At 38.7% G+C, this 26,608-nt stretch overlaps 1 protein-coding gene across 2 annotated transcripts in view; it reads right to left on the minus strand.

The window, feature by feature from the left end:
* ARHGAP39 (Rho GTPase activating protein 39) overlaps positions 1 to 25,969 on the minus strand; it is a 316,607-nt gene extending 290,638 nt beyond the window's left edge. For both annotated transcript variants that reach the window (XM_074263619.1, XM_074263602.1), the window contains exon 1: positions 25,666 to 25,969. The gene's annotated coding sequence lies outside the window, so the exon portion shown is untranslated. The remainder of the gene's footprint in view (positions 1 to 25,665) is intronic.
* Between the last annotated feature and the right edge of the window lie 639 nt (positions 25,970 to 26,608).

Raw genomic sequence — 26,608 nt, forward strand, 5'->3', positions numbered from 1 at the left:
AGATTTAATTTTTTTTTAAAGAAAAAAAAAGGTACCCTTGTCTGCTTCAACTTTTGGGTGAAGAAATTGAAAATATTTGTAGTCACATGAAAAGGTGCTCCAAATCACTATTGAGCAGAGAAATGCAAATTAAGACAACGCTGAGATAACCATTACACACCTCTCAGATTGGCTAAGATGACAGGAAAAGATAATGATGAATGTTGGAGGGGATGTGGGAAAACTGGGACACTGATACATTATTGGTGGAACTATGAGTGGATCCCACCATTCTGGAGAGCAATCTGGAACTATGTTCATAAAGTTATCAAACCTTGCATATTCTTTGACCCAGTAGTTTTCTACTGGACTTATATCCCAAAGAGATCTTAAAGGAAGGAAAATGGTTGTGGCAGCCCTATTTTGTAGTGGCAAGGAAATGAAATTGAATGGATGTCCATCAATTGGAGAATGGCTGAATAAATTGTGGAATGTGAATGTTTTGGAATATTATTGTTCTGTAAGAAACGACTAGCAGGATGACTTCAGAGAAGCCTGGGGAGGCCTACATGAACTGATGCTCAGTGAAATGAGCAGATCAGCAAGTCATTATACACAGCAATAACAAGATTATACAACGATCAATTCTGATGGACATGGCTCTCTTCAACAATGAGACGATTCAAACCAATTCCAAATATTCAGTGATGAAGAGAACACTCAGAGAAAGTGCTGTGGGAACTGAGTATGGATCACAACATAGAATTTTCACTCTTTCCATTGTTGTTTGCTTGCATTTTGTTTTCTTTCTCAATTTTTTCCCCCGTCTTGATCTGATTTTTTTTGTGCAGCAAGATAACTGTATAAATATGTATACACATACTGGATTTAACATATATTTTTTAACATATTTAACATGTATTGGACTACCTGCCTGCCATCTAGGAGAGGGGGTGGGAGGAAGAAGAGGATAATTTGGATCAGAAGGTTTTCCAAGGGTCAATGTTGAAAAATTATCCGTGCATGTGTTTTGTAAATAAAAAGCTTTAATTTTTTTTAAATTAAATAATGTAAATAAATAAATAAAGGTTGTCTGCTTCACCAAACTTAATCCTGGCTTGCTTAGCAAGGGACCTTATCCTATAATCAAAAGTGTACAAAAACTTTTTGTCAGAATGATTCTACTCACTGGCAGATAGAATGTGCACTTCTAATGGACAACAAAAACGAAGTATACCTGAAAAACAAACAGCTCTTACCGTGAGAGAACTCAACAGATATCACATCCAAATAGTAGTCCTAAGTGAAACAAAGTTAGCAAATGGAGGCCCGATTACCTATATCCTGGATATAGTTGAAGCTGGATACATATTTTTCTAGAGTGGCCATAGTGATAAAACATACTGTGACAATAGCATAGGTTTTGTATTCAAAATTAATCTAGTCAATAAGCTTGTTTTGTTGTTGTTAGTTTTAGAAAGAGTTTTTATATTAGAGGGCTTTTTTTGGTGGGTTTTCTTTTTTTTCTTTTTTTTTTTGGGGGGGGGGGGTAAAGCAACTGTAGTTTAATGACTTGTCTAGGGTGACATAGCTAATAAGTGTTAAAAGTCTGATATTTGAACTTAGATACTCCTTACTTCAGGGCCAGTAAGTGATCTATTGTAACATCTAGCTGTCCCTAGTCAGTAAGCTTGTAAAAAAGAAGCAAACAAAAGGTTCATAATAATGTAATTGCCATTTGCAGCAAAATACCCTGCCACCATCATCAATAGCCCCAAGGCAAGACAAATATCTGAAGTTTCAAAAACCCAAAAGACTGGAATACTTCCCTGTAAAGGGCTGAAACTCTGAATTGATGCACTGGAATCAGACAATTGAGCACTTAAGGCTAATTACCGATTGGCCAATACTCTATAAGAATATGCTTGGAAAATGGCCCTTCTCACTATTTTGTGCTGGCTAGATAATTGGCATATACAGAGAATTGTAGGAGGGACTAAGGAATGGAATAAGACTAGCCAGTCATTTCTGGGCAGGAGACAAAGAAGAGAGGTCGAGGAGATCCTGTGTCTGGCCAATTCACTCCTATCCCTAAAGACCAAAGACTTTTGCTTATCCTGACTCCAGCTGATTCTAAAGTATCCAGGGTGCTAACGTGGTCATCATATTTGGTACCCAACATGTGGACCAAGGACCCTAATTTCACTGAAAAAGTTGCAGTGACCAGGAAATAGGGTGAGTATTTTAATAGACAAACAGGGAACTTACTTTTAAGGGCTAAACTAGTAACCTTTACTAGCTGAAATGGGGCAGATGTTAGGAAAAGATTCTACCCCAGCCCCAGCCCCACCCCCACCCCAGGGGGTGTTATAGAAAGCATACTTAAGTTGATCAAGGAACAAGGCTTACTTGTAACCTGGGAGCAGATCACTGGACTCTTGGGTACATTAGAACGCACGTTCCCTTGGTTCTTAAAGGAAAAAGATATTGGGGCAGATAATTGGAAACTTGTAGATCAACTATATGAATACTACAATGATAAAGGCCCTTATTCAATTTCCAAAGAAATATTCTATATATACAACATAATACAACTGGCCTTAAAGAATCCTGCAAGTTATAGAAAAAAGAAAAGTTTTAAGAACAGCCAGATGAGGAAGTGAGAGGAAAAAGGAAGACAAAGGACAGATTAATGGTAATACCACTGGAGGACATGAGGAGTTAAGTGACATTGAAGGGCCTGGTGATTCCCAATCTCACAAGGGAGCTTCAACTCCGCCTACGGAGCAGTTTGGCAGGCCCCCATCAACTTCACCTTCCTGGATGGAGAGAAGAGGAGGAGTGGAATGGGCAGGATACAGCCAGCACCTCCCCCCCCCCCCCCTGCCCAGCAATCACTCCCTCCTATGACTAGATTACAAAAGGCACTACTTAAAGCCAGAAGAATGGCAGGATCCTATGATTCATCAGTTTAACTCTTCAGGTCAAGAAAGTAGAAGATACACTACTTTTGATAAAGAAATCCTCAAAGACCTGAAAAGGGCTTGCACTCTTTATGGGGCTATATCGGCTTATGTTAAGATGTTAATACAGAATTTGGTTTTGAAGTCTTAACCCTTAGGGACTGGAAATCTATAGCAAGGACATGCTTAGAACCTGGACAAAACTTCTTGTGGCTTTCTGAATATAGTGAGCTCTGTAGGATACAAGCCCAACAAAATATTCATAGTGGAGTTAATCCTCCAATCACCTATGACCAACTAACAGGTGTAGGTTCTTATGCAGACATTTCAGTACAGATGAATTACCTCACAGCAGCATGTGAGCAAATTGCTGCTGCTGCTGTCAAAGCATGGGCTTTTCTCCCCGGTAAAAACGACAAGGGAGAGGCCTTCACAAAAATTACACAAGGGCTAAATGAACCCTTTGCTGATTTTGTGGGACGTTTGCAGACACCTGTCATACAAACAGTATGCAGTAACATACAGTATGCAGTAACAGACATTATGATAAGTCAACTTACTAAAGAAAATGCTAATGAGGTTTATAAAAGGACTATATTAGGACTACACAAGGATGCTCCTTTACAGGAGATCATAAGATGCTGTGCCATAGTGGGCCCAAAAACCTTTTATGCCCAGGCTATGGTGCAGACTTCCCAAGATCCCAACATGGAAAGATAGGGTCCCTTTTGGCAAGGGACTTCTAGAGAGATTCATCAATGTTTTCAATGTGGTAAAGTAGGGCATCTGAAAGCACAATGTTGGCATAGAGACAGAGTGAGAAAACAGGTGGGAGAACAAGACTCAAAACCCCATGTCCAAAATGCAACAAAGGGTTCCATTGGGCATCAGAATGTAGACTGATTCAGGGAAACAGGATGAGGGGCCCAGCCCCAGGACCCAAGGCAAAAACATACTTGGGGCATGATGGCAGCTGATGCTACACCCAAGAGAGTACCTAGAAGTTCAGCACCCAGACATGACCAATCAGCCAGGAAGCAATCTGATTAATGAAAAGGTTTACACAATCAATCAGCCAGGAAGCAACCTGATGGGAGAAAGGGATTACAATTAGGGAGAATAGAGTTGTATGCAGCTGGGACAACTGAGATGCCCCCTGGAGAGGTGAAATCTGTTCCTCTCCAGCCTGAGGAGGCCCTCAGGCACAATAGGCTTGACTATTCACCTGAGAGTACTTACAAAACAGTGTCCATCCATACACTGATGCGGGAAACTGGGAGATGTGTAGATAATATCCCAGTCACTAATACAGATAGACAACGTGTGACTTATTAACCAGGAGAAGTAGTAGCATCAGGTTTACTGATACAGACTCCTAATAAGCAATCTGATGATAGACGCCCAGATTCCGACTCCAAGCAACAAAATCCAGGAATATACTGGACAGCAGCTGTGACAGCTGACTGACCTATGCTCACTATCTATATAAATGGCATACCATTAGAAGAATTGGTGGACACAGGTGCAGATCGCACAGTCATTAGAGGTGCCAACTGGCCCAGTCACTGGCCAAAGACTATGGCAGACACCTATATGTCTGGGGCAGGAGGATCAATAGCAGCTGATGTTAGTGCTACCACTTTGAGATGGATATTTGAAGGTGAAACAGGAGTTTTTACTCCTTTTATAGTTGAAAAAATCCCTATCAATCTGTGGGGGAGAGACATTTTACAACAATTAGGGTTAAAAATGAATACTTCAGTTTTTTAGGCAGGGCTGCTGTTGAAGGCCTGCCAACACTTTCACTTGTTTCTATCCAATGGAAAACTGATACACCAGTGTGGGTAGAACAGTGGCCCTTACAAAGTGAAAAAATTCAGGCCTTATTAGATATAGTACAGGAGCAACTTGACCAAGAACACTTACAACCTTCTCTAAGTCCTTGGAATTCCCCAGTATTTGTTGTAAAAAAGAAATCTGGAAAATGGAGGATGTTGACTGATTTAAGAAAAGTAAATGAACAGATGGAAACTATGGGAACTCTTCAGCCTGGACTTCCATCTCCTACTCAATTGCCTAGAGAATGGCCTTTTTGGGTTATAGACATTAAGGATTGTTTCTATTCTATCCCTCTAGATAAGGAGGATATGAAAAGATTTGCCTTTTCAGTGCCCAGTATTAACTTAGCTGAACCTTATAAAAGATATGAATAGACAGTTTTGCCACAAGGAATGAAAAACAGGCCTACTATGTGTTAAATGTATGTTGCTTACGCCAGTAAGAAAAGCATTTCCAAAAGTAATGTTATTACATTACATGGATGATATATTGGGATGTGCACCTGAGGTACAAATGTTAGAAGCATGTCTACAAAAGACCATAGAAACACTAAGAAACTACAAATTGCACATAGCTCCAGAAAAAATTCAAAGACATGCTCCTTTTCAATAGTTGGGATATGAAGTAGACCCTAAGGTGCTTACAGTAGAAAAACTTTCCTTAAGAACAGAGAAGCCAAACACCTTAAATGACTTCCAGAAATTGATAGGAGATATCCAATGGATGCATCCAGTGTTAGACTTGACTACCTATCAATTGCAACCATTATATGACATTTTAAAAGGAGACAGTGCTTTAAACTCATCACCCAGCTTACAAAAGAAGCTCAAGAAGCTTTGAGAAAAGTTGAACTAGCTTTATCCAATGTGGTTGAAAGAGTCACTCAAAAACCCTTGGAAATATCAGTATTTGCTACACAAGAGGTACCCACAGCAGTCCTTCATCAAGGAGACAGTGTGATAGAGTGGGTGAACCTCCTAGCACAACCAGAACAAAGCCTTACTCCTTACTAGAATTTTGTGACTAGAATTTGATTAAAGGCCATTAAACCAGCAGTACAATTATCTGGGATAAGACCTGACAAGATATACACCTTTTTACTAATGCACAAATTAACGTGTGCTGTGAAACCATCCCACAGTGGCAAATTTTATTGGCCACGACTCCAAATTTTATACATGGGTCTCCATTAAAGATAACCCGACTTATTACATAATTGGCCATGGATTCTTACAGAAAAAGTTTCTAAAGTTCCTCTTAAAAGACCAACTATCTTTAGAGATGCATCCAAACATAATATTTGCACTATATACTCTCATGACTTAACTATAAAGAAAGTAGTAAGAACTCCTTTTCAGTCCACTCAGCAGAATGAATTGTATGCAATCATTCTAGCTCTTACTTATTATCCAGGAGATACAAATATAATATCTGATTCAGCCTATTCCTAGGTGTGGTACAAGGAATTGCCACAGCCCAAATAAAATTTGTAGCTTCTAATATATATCAGCTCTTGAAGGAACTTCAAGAGCAAGTGAGAAAGTATCCAGGTAAGATTTATATCTTCCAAGTCCACTCTCATAGTGGACTTCCAGGTCCTGTTTTTGATGGTAATTCAAAGGCAGATAGCCTTCTAACCATGTTGGCCAATACTCCTTTATTTCAAGAAGCCCAAGAATCTCATTTTAAATATCATGCTCGAGCTTTATGTTTACAATTTGGAATAACGAGAGGAAGTTAGGAGCATAGTAAAAGCCTGTCCTTTCCACTCTTCTACACTCCCTCCAGGGAAGAACCCTCATGGTTTGAGACCTAATGAAATTTGGTAAATGAATGTGACTTGTTACTTTCTTACTAAGTGCTAATGAGATAATGAGATATTAGGTTTTTACTAAGTGCTAAGTCAGTACTTAACAATTTTCTAGTTCCGGCCTTTCCTGGGAGTTTGACTTGTGAATTCCTGGGGAAGAGCTTGCATGCTTAGGAGGAGCCAGTTCATTGGTTGAAGTAATTTTTCCCAGAAGCCCTTGTGTTATCCCACGCCCATTCTCTGGGAGGATAAAAGAGGGCAGCTCTGGAGGAAATGGGAGTCTCTGCTCTAGTCCAGACTTGAGGCAGCTCTCTGCAGGAAGGGAAATCACTTCTCTAGATCAGTTAACGGCAACTGTCTGGAGAAAACGGTTGTCTACAGGAAGAAGAATCTGTCAGAGAGATTTGAGTTGACACAGCAGATCTCCTCCCAGAGAGCGATTGGCAGCTTCTGGAGAAAACAGCACGTTACAGTGACTCATTATAAATCTTTTGGTCATCTGTCTTTTATCCATGTTGTAGTAGACACCTTTTCAGGATTCACTTTTGCAATACCAGCAGCAAAAGAGACAGCCTGAGTGGTCACTGAATTCCTTATACAAGCATTTACAATTATGGGTGTGCCACAAGAAATAAAAACAGATAATGGACCTGAATATACTTCTAAACATTTTGCATACTTTTGTGCACAGTACAAGATTTTACATTACTGGCATACCCTTTAATCCTCAAGGATAGGCAATAGTAGAGAGGAGAAACAGAGACATTAAGACATTCTTCAAAAAACAAAAGAAAGGGGGAGCCACAGGTAACCCTAGAGAACTTCTAAATCTAGCTCTTTATTTAATTTCTTGATTTTTGACAAAGATGCACTGGCTCTGGCAGACAGGTTTTATAACCCACTGGAAGGGCAGTGTCAAGTGAGAGCATCTCCATTGTCTTTAGATAATTGCCAGGTGATGTGGAGAGATCCAGAAAGTGGTTATTGGAAGGGACCAGATAGGTTAACTGCTTGGGGGAGAGAGTTTGCTTGTATCTCCACAGATGGAGAAGGAATCAGATGGGTGCCAATAAGGTGCATTCGCCTTGTCCATCGGAGAAAGACAGAGTAGACCCTTGAAATGAAGGAGAAGACCTAAGAAAAATCGGGTGGTTCCATTGCTGACTGTGCCCAACCCTGAAAGAGCCTGGCAGTTATGGTGTTTGACTCATAGACATCAAAAATTGTTAAGACTTCAAAACCCTCAGGAATCACTGGATTCTCTGAGACATGATAAGACTGTTGTAGGACTTGAAAACCCTCAGTAATCATTGGATTTTCTGAGAAATGATAAGACTGTTGCAGGATTTCAAAAACTTGCAGGGATCATTGGATTCCCTGACATGTGAAGCAATGGACAATAGATTGGTTTTGGACTATCTCTTGGCTGCTGAAGAAGGTGTATGTGCTATTAGGACTTCTGGAAATATTTTACAACACCATGTTGATTTATATTGTTTGTTATATCACTACTTATATGTAGAATTCATGTTTGTTACACCACATTGGACCTGCACCGGCTGTGGGGAAAGTCATCACTAACAGCCTGTGCATTATTGCTATGTGCTTATGCAATACCTCCCATGCTGATGGGTTTGTGTATACCTGTTTCCAATAAGACCCTTCAGCTCAGAAACCCACTAACAATCCCCACTTTCCTTTGGTGATTTTCATCTCCCTGAGATGTCAGGGAGGGTGTGATCATCTCTATTTTAGTGCTTTCACCTCCCTTCCTGAGAAGTCAGGGGATGTGTGATCACCTCCTTTCCTGAGAAGTCAGGGATGGCATGACCAACTGTGTTCTAAAACAAAAGAAAGTGGGAGATGTAAAGGGCTGAAACTCTGAGGTGATGCACTAGAATCAGACAACCGAGCACTTAAGGCTAATTACTGATTAGACAATACTCTATTAGCATATGCTTGGAAAATGATCCTTCCCACTATTCTGTGCTGGCTCCATCTTTTGGTGTATTCAGATAATTGTAGGAGGGATCAAGGGGAACAAGCTAGGGGCACTTTGGCGGTAGATGAGGAGAAAGGAAGTCGTGGAGAGCCAGTGTCCATCCCCTTCACTTCTACCCCTCAAGACCAAGAAAAAAGACCAAGGACTTTTGCTTATCCTGACTCCGGCTGATTCCAAGGCATCCAGGATGCTAATGCAGTCATCACACTTCCCCTTCTTTCATAGTTAAACTAGAAATCCAATTCCAATTGATCAGTGATGGACAGAAGCTAAATAAAAACTGAGAACTCTCCAAAGAGAGTAAAACTTAGATCAAGAAAAAGATAACGAAGGAAAGTGAGAAACATACCCATAATAAAGGCATAACAATAGCCAAAAAAGGGACATTTCTGGTATATGAGCAATGGTATACTGATAAATACAACATCTTTTTAAAATTAATCTATATTACTAACATTTCCCTTATCACTTTCTTAATTATAAACAGTTAACAAAACAATAAACTGAGCCCTGATTTGTTTATTGATTTCTGAAGTATGAATATTTGTTTAGTAATTTCTAAGGTATAAATGTCCACATGTGTTGCCCAGTCGTATCAATGACAGACATACAATGGAAATAGAATGAATGAATGAATGATTGACTGAAAAAGATGAATCACAGCAAGCATTTGTTAAGAATTTATATACTTAACAAGAGCTGTGATAAGGTCTGGGCACACAGAGAAAAGCAAAAATAACATCTCCTGAATGAGTTCATATTATAATATATAAGATAAATGTAAATTAACTAATCAGTTCTGTAATGATGAAAACATGAATTTATTCCAATACAACTGATATATTAGGGAGAAATTTGAATATAACTTGGATTACAGTTTACTTGATTCTTCAACAAGATAACCACTATCTACAACTGGTATGACAATTTTCCTTAAAATTTCACTTCACAATTACTCAAAGGCTATAATTCTTCTACAGTGGTCTGTGAAATAGATGTCAACAAGCAAACTTCATGTCTTTTTCAAGATAAAGTGCCATATTTACTGTACATCTTCTAATGGGCTAAGGAAAGTTAGTCAGCAGAAAGCCCCCATACTTTCTATCATAGCCAAGTTATGTGGAATTATGGCCCAGGGCAATTAGCCCTCTTTCCCTATACTCCTTGACTTTGCCAATGGTAGCCTTATTAAGTCACTAGTAAAATACCAGCCCCTTGAAACTTACATTCTTTTTTTTTTGTTTGTTTCCACTTATGTGGGAAAACAATTTTTAATGTTCATTTTTCAAAATTGAGTTCCGTTATACAAATAACAGCATGATTATGTGATGATCAACTATGATATACTTAGCTCTTTTCAGCAATACAGTGATATAAGACAATTCCAATAGACTTGTATGGAAGATGCCATCGACATCCAGAAGGAGAGCTATGGTGACAATGCAGATTGAAGCATTCACTTTTTTTTGTTGTTCATTTGCTTTTTTTTTTCTCTCATGATTTTTTTTTCCATTTTGTTCTGATTTTTCCTTCACAACATGACAAATATGGAAATATATTTTAAATGATTGTTGGGGAGAGGGAAGATAAGAGGGAAAAAAATTGGGAACTCAAAAATCTTGCAAAAATGAATGTTGAAAACTATGTAACTGAAAAATAAAATACTACTACAATTTTTTTAAATAAAATTTTATTTTGAGTTCTAAATTTTCCTCCTTTCTTCCTTCCTTGCCCTCTCATTCAGAAGACAAGCAATTTGCTATAGCTTAGATATGTGCAGTAATACAATATATATTCCCATAATTAGTCACATTTGTGAAAGAGCAAAAAAAAAACCTTTAAGGTAAAAAAAAGTTATGCTTTGAAACCAGACTCCATCAGTTCTTTTTCTGCAAATAGTATTTATCTACATTAAGTCCTTCAGAATTGTTGTATATAATCATATTGCTAAGAATAGCTAAATCATTCAAAGTTGATCATCATAAATATTGCTGTTACTTTGTATAATGTTTTCCTAGTTCTGCTCACTTTATTTTGCATCAGTTCAGTAAGTCTGTCCAGGTTTTTCCTGAAATTATCCAGCTCATCATTTCTTATAGCACAATAAATATTCTATCACAATCACATGCAATAATTTGTTCAGTTATTTCCCAATTGATGGATATCTCTTCAATTTCCAATCCATTTCCACTACTATAAGAACTATTAAAAATAACTTTGTACACATAGATCCTCCCTCCACCCCTTTTTTTTAAATCTCTGAGATACAGATCTTGTAGTGGTATTGCTGTTTTATAACACCATTTGGGGGCATGGTTTCAAATTGGTTTCCAGAATGCTTGGATCAGTTCACAACTCCACCAACAATGCATTAGTGTCGATTTTCTCACACCCTCTCCAAGATCTGTAATTTTTCTTTTCTGTCATATTAGCAAATCTGATAGGTATGAGATAGTACCAAATAGTTCTTTTGGAGCATTTTTTCATATGATTATGGCTTTGCTTTCTTTGTCTGAAAACTTCCTATTCATATCCTTGACCATTTATCAAGTGAAAAATAATTTGTATTCTTTTAAATTACTCAGTTTTCTAAATATTTGAGAAATGAAGCCTTTATCAAAGAAACTTTTTTCTGAAAAAAACTTTCCCCAGTTTTCTGTTTTCCTTCCAATCTTGGCTGCATTGCTTTTCTTTGTACAAAATCTTTTTTAAAATAAATATTATCAAAATCATCCATTTTACATCTTGTAATGCTCTTTCTCTCGTTTGGTAACAAATTCTTCTCTTATCCATAGACGTGACACATAAACTATTCCTTTCTCTTCCAATTTGCTTATGGTGTCATCCTTTATGTCTAAATCAGTTATCTGTTTTGATCTTAAGACTTGGCTACACATCTTTCCCAGAAATTTTTGTCAAATAGTGAACTCTTGTCCCCAAAACTAGGATCTTTGAATTTGTAAAACACTAAAGATTACTACAGTCATTAATACTGTAGCTTGTGTAGCCAATCTATTCTACTGATCCACCACTCTATCTCTTAACCAGTACCAAAGAATTTTGATGATTACCACATTCTGATACCACTTTTATGAGAGCTGGTATGGCTAGACCACTTCCCTTCACATTTCTTTTCATTAATTCCCTGGATATGTTCTTCCACATGAATTTGTTATGATTGTTTCTATTTTTGGCAGTTAAGTTAATATGGCACTGAACACATTAATTTAGGTAGAACTGTCATTTTTATTGCGTTGACTGACACTACCCCCATGAGCAATTAATATTTTTCTAGTTGTTCAGCTCTGACTTTTTTAGCGTGAAAAATATTTTGTAATTGTGTTCATATAGTCCCTGGGCTTAAGTTATTTGCTTGTTTTTGACAAATAGACTCTCAAGTATTTTAAAGGCAGAAAACAACATGAAAAACAAAGTAAGGGAGGTGAGAGAAGAAGCCCATAGAGTATGAAAGAAGGTCAGGATCTCACAGAAGGACGAATAAAAGAACTAGTTTTTGTCTTTTACTGTATCCTTCACATTTAGAATAGGGCTTGGCATATATACCAAGTGCTTAATAAATTCTTATTAACTAACTGCTTCTAGTTCTGTCCTTTGGAGAAAATCAAGTAGAAGTGGTCATCACCTTTATGTCTATTATTACAAGACCTTGATAATTGGTCTTTCTGCTTAAAATACAAATCTGACCATGTCAATCCCCTATTCCAGAATCTCCAGCAAAAAAATTCAGTGCCATATCAATCAAATTGCCAAGAAATTACTTTACAAAATTTATCTGGAAGAAAAAAAGTCAAGAATTTCAAGGGAATTAATGGAAAAAAAAATGCAAATGAAAGTAGCCTCCCTGTACCAGCCCTAAAACTATATTATAAAACAGCAATCATCAAAACCATTTGGTACTGGATAAGAAATAGAGTAGTCGATCAGTGGAATAGATTTAGTTCACAAGACACAATAGACAATAACTATAGTAATCTATAGTAATTTGATAAACCCCAAAGACTCCACATTCTCTGGGATAAGAACTCACTATTTGATAAAAATTGCTGGGGAAATTGGAAAATAATAGGGCAGAAACTAGAACACCCTATACTAAGATATGATTAAAATGTGTTGATGATTTAGCCATAAAAGATGATACTATATACAAATTAGTCTCCCCCACTTGGGATTTGGCTAGCTTTCTTAAAGGCCTTCTGGAGTCTTGGTTTCAGGGGAGAAGCTAAGGAAAACAGCCGGTCACCACTTCTCTGTCTTCCCTCGTTCTCCTTCTGGCTGAGTTTGTCCGAGCTTATGTGGTCTCTTATCAAAGGTGTGAATCTTGTAAAACTACAGTAAGTACTAAGTACAGGTACTGAATTAGAGAATTGTTAAGCACCATGCTAAATAACCACTGTCTCTATCAATTCCACTGACTTAGGACCTTGTTTCAAGTTCTGGCCCATAACAATTCTGCAACTGATAAATAATCAAAGGATATGAACAATTTTTGGATGAAAAAATTAAAGCCATTTCTTAATCATATGAAAAAATGTTCTAAATTACTACTGATTAGAGAAATGAAAATTAAGACACCATGAAGGACCCCTACACACTTTTCAGATTGGCTAAGATGACAGGAAAAAATAATGATGAATGTTGGGATGTGGGAAAACTGGGACACTAATACATTGTTGATGGAATTGTGAACTGATCCAACTATTCTATAGAACAATTTGGAATTATGCCCAAAGGGCCACAAAACTGTGCATACTCTTTGATCTAGCAGTGTCTTCTACTAACCCTATATCCCAAAGAGATCATAAAAGAGGGAAAGGAACCCCCATGTACAAAAATGTTTGTGGCAGCCTTTTTTGTAGTGCTGGAATCTAGAAACTGAATGGCTGCCCATCAGTTGGAGAATGGCTGTCTAAGTTATGGTATATGAATGTTATAGAATATTATTATTCTGTAAGAAACCATCAGCAGGATGATTTTAGAGAGATCTGGAGAGAATTATATGAACTGATAAGCAGAACTAGGAGATCATTGTACATGACCATATCAAGACTATTAAATGAACTTGGCTCTTTTCAACAATGAAATGATTCAGGCCAATGCCAATAGACTTGTGATAGAGGGAACCATCTGCTTTCAGAAAGAGGACTGTGGGGACTGAATGTGGATCACAGCATAGTATTTTCACCTTTTTTGTTGTTTCATTGCTTTTTGTTTTCTTTCTCATTTGTTTTCCTTTTTGATCTGATTTTTCTTATACAGCATGATAAATGTGGAAATATGTATAGAAGAATTGGATATGTTACCATATATTGGATTACATACTGTCTAGAAGAGTGGGAATGAAGCAAGAAAAATTTGGAACACAACATTTTGCTAGGATGAATGTTGAAAATTATCTTTGCATGTATTTTGAAAGAAAAGGCTATTATTTTTAAAAATTCATATTCCTCAATTTAGTACTTTAAATCTTCCACAATCTGGGTCTAACCAATCTTTCCCAACTTATTTAGCATTATTCCTTTTCATGTACTCTTTGTTGACACCAAACTGACATATCTGTTATTCCCTAAACTCAGCATTCCCGTTGTCTCCCTCACTGAAAGTGCACAAATTATCCTGAATACTTGAAATATACTTCCTTCTACACTTACTTCTCTTAACATTTTTAAATTACTTCAAAGTTAATCTCAGGTGCCAGAGAATACATAAAGCATAGCTAATAAGCAAGATGATTCTAAAATAAGATGGTAATTTGACTTTATCAGATTTACTACAATGAGGCCCATGTGTAGACCCATGGCTGTCAGATAAACCTGAAAAAAGTACATAAACTTATGCAGAATAAACTGAGCAAAACCAGAACAATTTAAGAAACATAACATTTTCAAGAAAGATTTAATAATCCCATGATTCTGGAAAGAAATTTAGAACTGTCCAAAGGACTACCACACTGTCCATACCCTTTGATCCAGCAGTGTCTCTAATGGGCCTATAGACCAGAGATCATAAAAAAGGGAAAAGGATCTACATGTGCAAAAATGTTTGTGGCAGCCTTTTTCATAGTGGCAAGAAACTGAAAAGTAAGTGGATGCTCATCAGTTGAGGAATGGCTGAATAAGTTATGGTATATGAATGTTATGGAATATTACTGTTCTATAAGAAATGATGAACAAGCTGATTTCAGAAAAGCCTAGAAGGACTTATATGAACTGATGCTGAGTAAAACGAACAGAACCAAGAAAACATTATACACAGTACAATATTATGTGATGATCAACTCTGATGGTGAATAGAACCAGGAAAATATTGTACACAGCAATAAGATTGTTTGATGATGATCAACTACAACAGACTTAGTTTTTCTCCACAATTCAGTGATACGAGACAATTCCAATAAACTTTGGATGGGAAATATGATCTACATCCAGAAAGAAAAATATGGGGACTGAATGTGGATCAAAGCATACTGACTTAACTCTTTTTCCCTTCTTTTTTTTTCCCTCTGGGTTTTTCCCTTTTGTTCTGATTTTTCTCACATAACTCATATGGAAATAGGTAAAAAGAAATGTATATGTATAACCTAAAAAAAATAAAATTAAAACACACACACACACACACACACACACACACACACACACACACACACATTCATGCCTGCATATACATCAACTGACACACCAGGTTCCTTGTAGTGTTAATTCCATTTAACAGACCTCTTTTCAGAGTAAACTACTTGGAAAGGATTTCCTGTGGATAATTTTCATGGTGAAATTCAGGAGAAAAAAAGCTATACCTTCCATTATCCATGGAGCTTTTAAAAATCCATTTCCTATAAGGCTTTCATAATCAGAAATAGGGCAATAATACTCCACCTTGCATGAACTACATTTTTCTAAGTGGCTTACTATTTCACTCTTCTCCACAAGCATACACGGCCACACACGCGCGCGTGCGCACACACACACTCACACACATATACATACTTTATTTAATATTCATAACTAATAGAAATCTTCAAATGTCTAATATAATCGTCTCCAAAGCATTTTGGCCCTATTACCCTTCTCCTTCTCAAAAATCTTTAGTGGCTCCCTTAAAGTCCTCCAAAACCTATCTAACCTACACTAATTTTCTCCTTTATGTGCACCAAAACTATAAACTGTAAACAGTTCTAAACTAAACTAAGCAAAACTGAGCTTAGTTGTTCCAAACTAAATTTCAAGTCTCCCATCTTCACATCTTGAATATTGTCCCCCATCCCTAAAAACATACCACTTACCTACCTTACTTCTAATTCTTAGAATGTTAAGCTTCTTTTAAAGGAACAGGTCAGGTGTCACCTACTAATTACTGTTTTTCTTTGACTCCCATAGTAGTTCTCTCCCTTCTTCACTATATGTTCTATCTATCTGCCATCCTACCAGTAGAAGATAAGCTTCCTAATGAAAAGAACTTTCATTTTTGCCTTAGTACTCCCAAAATTCAGGAGAGTACTGAAATGCTTGGAAACAAAGTCCCTTTAAAAATAATTATTAAATTATTCACCATGTATCCAAAAGTACGAAATTATATCTAAACCATTTGAACATATTAATATTTACTTATGATGGAAATTACAATCTAGCTATACTCAATGTAAATAATTAAAATAAACACACTCTTTTGACTTATTAACAGAAAGTAACCCTAAAAATGTTAGGGTTTCTTAAACTTCCATTATTGACAGCAGGATAATCTAGTGGATGGAGCACTGGTCAGGAGGACCTGAATTCAAATCCTGCCTACTTTACCTCTAGTAAGCTGCCATAGACACTTACTAGTTAAATGATCCTGAATAACTCTCAACTTCTCAAACCGCTCAACCTCAGTTTCCTCATCTGAAAAATGTCAATTGTAGCAAGTACTTCACAGGGTTGCTCTGAAGATCAAATAAAATAGTATGAATAAAGTATTTTGCAAATCTTAAAATGCTACATAAATCTTAGCTGTTTAAAGATATTAGTAAAATCATTACACAAATAATTGCAAAAAAATTAAAACTCAACAGTTCAATGGTTAAATAAAATTGCAGCACCTTAATATGATAAAGGCAATTAAATGCAATTAAAAAGGACAAGTAGGAAAAATAGAAAGGAAATCTGCAATAATGCAAAAGAAAAAGAGAATTAGGAAAATGGAGTACACGATGCCTATGACCACATAAATGGCAAGAATAAACATAAAGGAATAACAAAAAATAATAATGAGAACACAGAAGGATCAACAGAAAGAATTAGTTATGTCACTTTATGCATTAAAATTAAACTTACCAATCAAATTTAGTATTTTGTATTGCTTATAATAAAATCTTTTTTACATCTATGAGCTATGAAAGTCACCCAGACCAACAAAAGATGACAAATATTAAAAAGAATGAAGAAAAAATTGAGAAGCCCAGCAGTTGCTGCTGTTGTTCTGCCTGACTCGTCATACACATTCGAGGTTTTCTTGGCACAGACACTAGAGTGGTTTTTCATTTTCTCAAGTTCATTTTACAGATGAGGAAACTGAGGCAAACAAGATTAAGTGACATGTCCAGGACCACATAGCTAGTCAGTGTTGTAGGCAGATATTTACTCAGGAAGATGAGTCTTTCTGACTCTTGGTACTATCCACTGCACCACCTATCTAGCTGCCCACAGTAGCTGTATATTAACTATGTGTTAACATCTCAGGCCACAAATTTTCTTTACTAGCTTTTTTTGTTTTTGCATTTGGTTTCCTAGGAATTTCTAGGTGTTTCAACTACTTTTCTTTGTTCTTAATAGTTACTACTCATTATGATATCCATTATCGTAAATACATATACATGTATATGAAGAGAAAGAGAGAGACAGAACTGAAGTTATCTCCATCATTCTTTCTTTTTGGTTTTAAGCCCTATCTCCTTATATTTAAAAGGTTTTAAAATCAAGCATCATCTTCCTGGCTCCCTAAAGTTAAACTGGTTCCCAATTCCTGACAATATCTATCAATCTTCCAACCGTCTAGATTTGAATAGTGGAATAATTGGAATAATTTGTGATAAGCCTGGAAAGAAAAGTAGAACCATACTATAAAGGGCTTTAAATGAAAAAACAAAAACAAAAAACAAGAAAACCCACTATATTTGATCCTGGAGATAATAGGATGTGACCAGAATTTATTGAGCAGGATTTATGAGATGGCTGCACCTGTTCTTTAGGAATATCACTTTGGCAACTGTGTGATAGGATTGAAGAGTGGAGGGAGACCATTTGAGAGGCTACCATAATAGTACAGTGAGATATGATTCACATGAACAAGGCCATGAAAGTTGAGAAAAGGGTACAGATATAAGAGATACTGTTAAAGTGTCATCAACCAGAAAGTGACTGGCTATTTGTAGTGAAGGTGATAATGATACATCAAGGATGTCTCTAAGGTTATGGATTTGGCTAACTAGAAGGATGATGGTGCCCTTTATAGAAATAGGGAAAAGGAAAGACAGATTTGAAGAGTAAAGGAAACTAAAGAGAAGCCAGAAAGGGAAGGAGGTGGCCAGTGTGCGACATATAAAGTTCAAAAAGAATGAAAATTCAGAAGAAGTCATCATATTTGGAAATTATAACTTTGAAGAAACTAGTTTCATTGTTAAAAGTCAGATTTCCAGACACTGAGCAATAAGTGAGATGAGAGTGAAATCAGAGTATAGACAGCATTTTCAGGAAGTTTGGTTGTGAAAGCAAGTAGGTATATAGTGGGATAACTTGAATAGAAATCAAAAGTGAAAGTTTTTTATTGTTTGTTTGTTTGTTTTTTAAAGCCTGTAAGAGAGCATTTGTAAATAGCAGAAAGGAATCAAAACATAGAAAGATATTCAAGAATATGCTTCAGTGGTCAAACTATCCCCAACAAAAGACTAACCCATAAAACATCTAACTGCTATCAAACTTGTAGTATATAGGATAAGATAGTTGTTACTTATTACAGCAAACAATTTAAAATAGGCTTTTGCAAAGAAGCTGGGATAGTGTCAGGAACATCCCAGTTTAAATTCTTCCTAAGATGTTTATTAGATATATGATTCTGAGCGAGTCAGCTAAATGCTCTGAACCTCAGTTTCCTCACTTATAAAATCTACCCCACTTCCTACCTCAAGGCACGCCAACCCTCAGATTGTTAAGATCAAATGAGATAATATATGTAAAACAATTAGCAAACCTCAGAGCATTAAATAAATGTTAACTATTATGCCTTAAAAATCCAACTACAATTTAGATCAGTTATGGGAAAATGAGTTATAATGTCTAAATAACCAACTTTAAAACCTCCCCATATAACTAATCCATACTATATACCACTGTCAGATTAATGCTCATGCAACACTGTTTTCAAGTACAACACTCTAATGGATCTACAATCTTCCCAATGTGTATAACTCTCTCTAACAATGCAGATTGCAAACCACCCATCCATTCCTGCCCTTGTTGTGACTCTTGTTCACATCCTCTCTACAGAACTGCTAAAGGGACACTCAATGTGCTGGGGAACTGTCTTTAAATACTATTGACACTGGGACTACCAAAGCAGAAGGTACACTTGCTAATCATTATTCCTGAAGCATAACCAGAGTCTCTTCCTTCACCCAATATATTTCTCTAATTATATTCTTTGCACCACTTTACCTGAGAAATTAATACTTTCTAACATGTCAGAATCTATTCATACTCACAATATGGCTCTCCACTGGTCTTCAGATGCTGCTCAACTTCAATTCTTCAGAGACTACAATATTCCTTGAGGTGAGGGCCTCTAAAGTTGCACTCCTGGTCATAAATTTGCCAATAGCTCTAGGACAAAAATCTATATTCTTTAGCCAATAATAATAATGTCCCATATTTGGGGCTCAATCAACCTGTCCAACTTTCTTTCTTTCATTCATGCAAGTCTCCAGCAAGTACTTACTTTTTGAGGAACTTTAAATAAGAAGCAGTGTCAAGAGAGCAAAATAATACTGGATGTAGAAGCAAGGATTACAGTTATTCCTTTTATATTGCCAGGGTTAGGGGCAAGGCACCCCCCAAACCTGGAAAAATCCATGTAAAATTTTTTGACCTCCCTTCATACCAGAGAAGTCTGATCTTTTTTTTCTTTTATCAATGGGGTATTTATAAATACCTTATTGTAAAATTTGAGTTAAGTATTCAGTGATAGGCTCTGTCATTTTCTGACCTGTGTGTATTGCCTGTCTACAACATTCCCCAAAAACTCCCATCTAATTTCCCTTCCTTCCTTCCTTCCTTCCTTCCTTCCTTCCTTCCTTCCTTCCTTCCTTCCTTTCTTCTTACCATTTTTTTTATTATAGCTTTTTATTTACAAGATATATGGATGGGTAATTTTTCAGCATTGAAAATTGCAAAATCTTTTGTTCCAATTTTTCCCCTCCTTCTCCTCACCCCCTCCCCCAGATGGCAGGTTGACTAATTCATGTTAAATATGTTAAAGTATATGTAAATACAATATATGTATACATGTCCATACAGTTATTTTGCTGCACAAGAAGAATCGGACTTTGAAATAATGTACAATTAACCTGTGAAGGAAATCAAAAATGCAGGCGGACAAAAATAGAGGGATTGGGAATTCTATGTAGTGATTCACACTCATTTCCCAGAGTTCTTTCGCTGGGTGTAGCTGGTTCAATTCATTACTGCTCTATTGGAATTGATTTGGTTCATCTCATTTTTGAAGAGGGCCACATCCATCAGAATTGATCATCATATAGTATTGTTGTTGAAGTATACAACAATCTCCTGGTCCTGCTCATTTCACTCAGTATCAGTTCATTTAAGTCTCTCCAGATCTCTCTGTATTCATCCTGCTGCTCATTTCTTACAGAAAAATAATATTCCATAACATTCATATACCACAATTTATTCAGCCATTCTCCTATTTGGGCATCCACTCAGTTTCCAGTTTTTGGCCACTACAGTAGGAAACACTGCCTTTCAAGGCTCTTTATGGGCATTAAATAAAACAACCCATGTTAATAGTGTTCTGCAAATCCTTTAGTATCTTACAAATGCAAGTAACTATTATTATTGGACAAATAATTTCACTTTTCTGGGTTTCAGTTTCCTCATCTGAAAAATGGTGGAACATGATTAAACCTTGTGCTAGTTGCTGGAAGGGACACAAAAGTTCCTAATGGGCTTACAATCTAGTTGCAAGACAAAATCAGTCAGAACACAATATATAGACCATTAATGGTAAACTTGAAGATCAGGAAGATCTGGGTTTAAATGCTACTTCAACAAGTCACAACCCCACAGAGTCTCATGTAACTATCTATAAAACAGATAATTAGCAATGCCTACCTAGGCTGTGGTGAGGATCAAGAGAGATAATCCATCTAAAGCATTTGACAAATGCTTTAAATAATATGTAAACATTATCTATTATAATTTTCAACTCTTCTCTTCATGATCTTTCCAGTCCAATCCACCTGACCCTAGTCCAATGCACAATGGACTCACTTTAGATTACAGTAATACCATGATCTGAAATAATCTATTCTTCCTCAGTTATCTAAATCCTACTTCCATCCTTACAGGCCCAGCTTAGATCTCACTTCCTCCATAAAGCTTTTCCTAAACAATCTCACACACAAATACCTTTTCCCTTCTCTGAACTCCTCTAATACATCTTATGCTGATGGTGCTATGAATTATCTTTGCACATTTATATTATACTCTTGTCTCCCCAATTTCAAGATTAAAAGATACTGGAGCCAGAAATCAATGATTTATATTTTTTTATCTCCTACTGTACTATGGAATATATGAATGATTGTGAGTTTAAAAGACTGTTGAATGAAAAGTAGGAAAACAGAAGCAAAGCAAAGCCCTAGAGACAGATGCCTAATATTTAAGATTTATTAATATGCCTATGGAAAAAATCTTCAAAAATGCCAGTGATACCTCATTTTTAAATATTTAAAAGAAAGGGATAAAGCAATAACAATTATGGAACCAAGAGCAGTCCTATACAATTAAGCATGGAATGGATATAATAAGAAAATAAAACAAGATCCAATGTTGTTTCATAAAACCATAAATCATTCAAAAGCATTTTATCTGCTTTTACAAAGTGTGTACCAAGATTACAAATAAAGAGAAACAATCCATATTATAATTTACAGAGGGCATACAAGCAGGCTGGGCACTATGAAGTTTTAGACCTTTGGATTCAAACATGGAAATAATAAAATTGTCAAACCACGATTCAGTAATGCTAAAGTACAATAAATGAAGAAGTATATTCAAGAGAGGAAGTAATTAGCAAAAGCTTTTTTTTTCTCCTTATAGCACCAAAGAACCAATTGGAATACTGGTTTATATCACAGGGCTTAATTCAATGAAACTGGTTATTAAACTGTCCAAGGACATGCAGAAGCTCCATGGGGAACACTGCTTCCAATTCAAGACTTCCTCCATAGCTAGGAGAAAAGGTTAATACAGACAAGGAAGAGAATAGCTGAAAAGGTTAATACAAACAACTTTCTAAAATGTTATTTTAAAATATATTATGGGGGAGTTGTTCTTTTTTGAAATAGTAAAGATTCGCAAAATATTCATCTTACTCAATTTGAAAAATTTCCTCATAAATAGTAAACAGCAATGTTATAATGTGTAAATAAGATTAAATGTAGTTTTTCTGATGATTCTGAGACATAGAAGAAAACTGACAACCCAACCTGAAAAAGGATAATTTCCCTAAATTTGGGAGGATTCCCCATTCTTCTCAGTAACATATCTTAGCAATCCAATTTCCTGGGATAACAGTGGGACAGAGAGAAGAGTACTACTGATGGAATCTAAATGCCTACTTTCTCTTACTCATTTCTTCATTGTTAGTTAAAATTAGTCACACAAGTCTTTTTCTTTTTTTTTTTTTTTAAACAGTATGAGCAATATCTTACATGGTAGTATTATATCCAACATATTTTATTTTAGATAGTCAGGTTTAGTTCAGCTTAACAGAAATACCTGGGAACTAGTTTAAAATTTCATCATCACTTAATAAAACTCACAATCATTCACATATTCCACAAACATTTATTGTCTACAGTATGCAAAGTACTATATCAAACATATAAAAGAAACTAAAAATGTCCAGGGTTGAAAGGGATCTCTGAGGACATCTAGGATAACCCAATCCTTAACAAACTAACTTCGACAACATATACCCAAGTGGTCATCATCCAGCCTTCACAGGGGGAAAAGTAGAAAACAGCATTTGTTAAAGTACCGTGAAAATACTGCGAATTTATTTTATTTTACTATAAAGTCAAATTAACAAAGTATTTTGTATTAATTTAAATTAGGCAAATTGGGTAACTAAAAATTTGAGGTTCACTTCAATTTTGAAGATTTCTTACAAATAAGCAAGGAAAAAAGACTTTAAAAAGATGATCTATCCAAATTAGTAGTCAATATATTTGTACTTTGTACAAGTACAAAAAGCAAAAAGTACAAAAGTAATTAGGCATTACTAATAACGATGAATTGGAGCATAAAATGAATTCAACATTGCTGTCATGCTAATTGGTATTAGAGAGTTCTTGAAGGACTAGTACTCCCAAGACCAGTATGCCATTTCATAGATTTGTACCACACACCAAAGCAAAATATATACCTCATTAACAAGCAGGTCTGAATAAGGAGTAACTATGAAGCAGCAAGTCTAATTCTAAAAGTCACACTGGAAAATATCTTACTTTATAGTCACACCTCATAGCATATCTCCTATCTTCCCATTCTTCCACCCCCTACTCTCAAGAAGAAAAGGTAGGCATGGCTCACCAGCAAGCCACCTGCTGTTTACCAAAGTTACCTTGGACATACAGTGTTAAATTTCCCTCAATGGCTTAAAAAGACAGATCACCATATTGTGTGTGCCAGGTGAGATACAGAAGCTTTGCAACTGTAGATTTTTCTGCAGAGGTCACTGGAGGGTTGATTAAACTAGTATCAGAGGGGGGGAAAATCTATTCTGCAGTTTCTGCAGCTCCAGGCTGCAGAGCTCCCAAAGCAGCTGCATGGTGAGAAACAGCACCTAGCACACCCACAGCTACCAAGTACACAGAATATGCCACAAATGCAAGACATTCTAAAGGTCACTAATTCAAAAACCCCCATCACAACCAACTCATGGAGTGCAAATTACACAGATTCCTTACTGTCCAACAAGCACACGCTCCTGAAAATGGGACCAGGTTTCGGAGGGAGCTGCTTTGACATGCCAGAAAAAAACGGGAAGAGGGAATGCTCAATCTCCAAAGCTTCCTGCAGATGAACAGCAACAATCGCAGGTATCTTACCTCCTAACCTCCCCAAATAGAATCTAACTCCTACACTAAACCCATGACAATTACTTCCCTTTACTTCTAATTCCCTTCACTGGAACACCTGGCCTAAAACACAGAAGTCAAAACTAACTCAGGGACCAAGAGGTTAGCAGCACTCAGGAGAGTCACCTCAGAGTGTACTTGTCTGCAAGGCATTAAAATGTCCCATCAGGGAAGCGCTGATGAGGTAGTAAATCCCCCAAATTCCCTTCCATTGGAAACCAGGATTCCCTCAATCTACCCAAGAACCAGATGTCACTACGCACACATTCCACGTTCCCCAAAGAAAAGATCTTTCAGTCCAAACCCATAACTGACTCAAGCCCTATCCCACCCACATGACCACTCTCCTCTACCTGACCCGGCCCAACGTGGGCTTACACCACACACAAATAACTCTTGTGCCCCACTTCCTACTATCCCTCAAAACAAAGACTGATACCCTTGTGGGAATGACCCCTTTCGCTCCTCTTTCCTAGAGAAGACTCATACACCATCCACTATGGAACAAGTCCTTACCAGGAATCCAGCCCCCACCCTCCCCACCCTCCCCACCCCCCAGACTATCAAGAGTACACGTGTGTCACTCACACACACACCCCCACACACAAATCCGGAGCCCAGTCACCCTTACCTTACCTCAGGAGAGCCAAGCACCCCCTTATTCTCCCTCACCCCCCACCCCCCACACCTGCACACTCTTAGGCCTCGAGGCCTTCAGCCCCCTCCCCAGAACAATGCCGTTCTTCCATACCCCTCCATATCCGAAGCGTGCCCCCCGGGAAGGGGGGGGCGCCACACCACCCTCCTCCAGCACAGCTCCGGAAGCAGCGCCCTCGGGCCGGCCCTCCACACAGCTCTTCCCAAGGCGGCCCGCACCCTCCCCGCCCCATCCCCGCACAAGCCAGAGGGGTCAAACGTCGTCCACACGTATTCCATAATCAGAGGAGACTCCCTCCAAAGCCCGAGGAGCCCAGCCCCTCCCAAAAAGATAGCGAGACTGACAGACCGACCGAGCCCCGAATCAAGACCACCCACCCAGAGGGGTCACACATGTACCCCAGAACCAGAAGAACCCCCCCAGACCCGGACGGGCCCAGCCCTCACCACATACTCGCCAGATCCAGGACTACCCCGCCCCGAACTAAAGCGACTCCCCACATTCATACTAGAATTAGAACGTCCCCCACCAGACCCAGAGGGGCCCAGCCCCTCACAAAGACCCTACACCCGGTACCCTTCGCCGGAACAGAAGATACCCCACACACCTAGAACCGGGGCCCCCCACCAAACGAAGAGGGGCCCAGCCCCCCACCACACGCTCCGGCCAAGGCCTCCCAGCAGACCCAGAGTCCTGCCCCCACACATACACCCTAGAATCAGAAATACCCCTATCACAATCAGAGGCCCAGCCCGCCTACATTCACCCTAGAACCAGGGCACCCCATCGGACCCAGAGGGGCCCAGCCCCCCACATCCGCACACCCTTAAACCAAGGCGCCCCACCAAGATCGGAGGAGCCTAACCCCCGCCCAGAAGCACCTCCGAACCAGAGCAGACTCCCACCCAACCTCCCCCCGCCCCAATGCCGAGGCCGGGGGTCGGCTCCGCCGCAGCGCCGCGGCCGCCGGCGCGGGGCTCCTACCTCTCCGCCATCTTCCTCCCCGGGCGCTCGCTCTCACAGGGCCGGCGGGGCGCGAGCCGCGGGGGCGGCGGCGGCGGCGGCGCGGACGGAGTCCCTCATATCGGCCCGGCCCGGCCCCAGCCCGCGCCGCACCAGGCTCCTGCGGTTGCGGCTCCTGCGGCTCCTGCGGTTCCTGCGGCCCCGGCTGCTGCGGCTGCGGCTGCAGCTGCACGCTGCTCCACGACGCTACCCCCCGCCCGCTGCCGCTGCCGCTGCCCACTGCCACTACCCGCCACCGCCGCCCGCTGCTGCCTCCAGATCCTGCGCGGAGCACGGAGCCCCGCGCGCGTCCTCCCGTCACCAAGCGCAACCCCCCCGCCCTCCCTACTCCGCCTCCTCCTGCTCACGCCTCACGCCTCTCCCCGCAGCCTCTTCTCGCCACCGCCAGCCCACCAGGCCGGCGCTAGGAAAAAGGGGAGCAGAAGTGGAGAAGCGAGAAGAGAACGCCACGGCGTGAGGCTCGCTGCTGGGGGATTATGGGAGATGGAGTCCCAGCCTTCCTGAACGGGAAAGGGACTGCAAAGGTCGTTGGAGACCACCGAACTAAAAACTATAATATTCGTCATCTAGAAGCAAGAGTTCTTAAGCTAGCTCCGTTATCTTGGATGGGAAAAACATTACATCTTTATTTCCACTAATCTCACTTCTTTTGTAATAGATAAAGAGATAACTATAGACATAGATCATGTGTTTAAACTATTCTGAGAAGGAATGCCTAGGCTTCGCCGGACTATGGGTCCTGGCAGAGAAAGGCGCTTGCACCGGGCGATAAGGGAAGGCCACTAGATTCTACCTCTGAGGGCCCTCCCAGCTTAAAGCCCAGCACCCACTCTGTGGTAGCTCTGATTATTAGAAATCTTCTCCTATGATGAAACCTGCTCCCATATATCTGCCTTCTGAAAGC

The sequence above is a fragment of the Sminthopsis crassicaudata genome, chromosome 1, assembly GCF_048593235.1.
Source record: "Sminthopsis crassicaudata isolate SCR6 chromosome 1, ASM4859323v1, whole genome shotgun sequence".
Taxonomy (NCBI): Eukaryota; Metazoa; Chordata; class Mammalia; order Dasyuromorphia; family Dasyuridae; genus Sminthopsis; species Sminthopsis crassicaudata.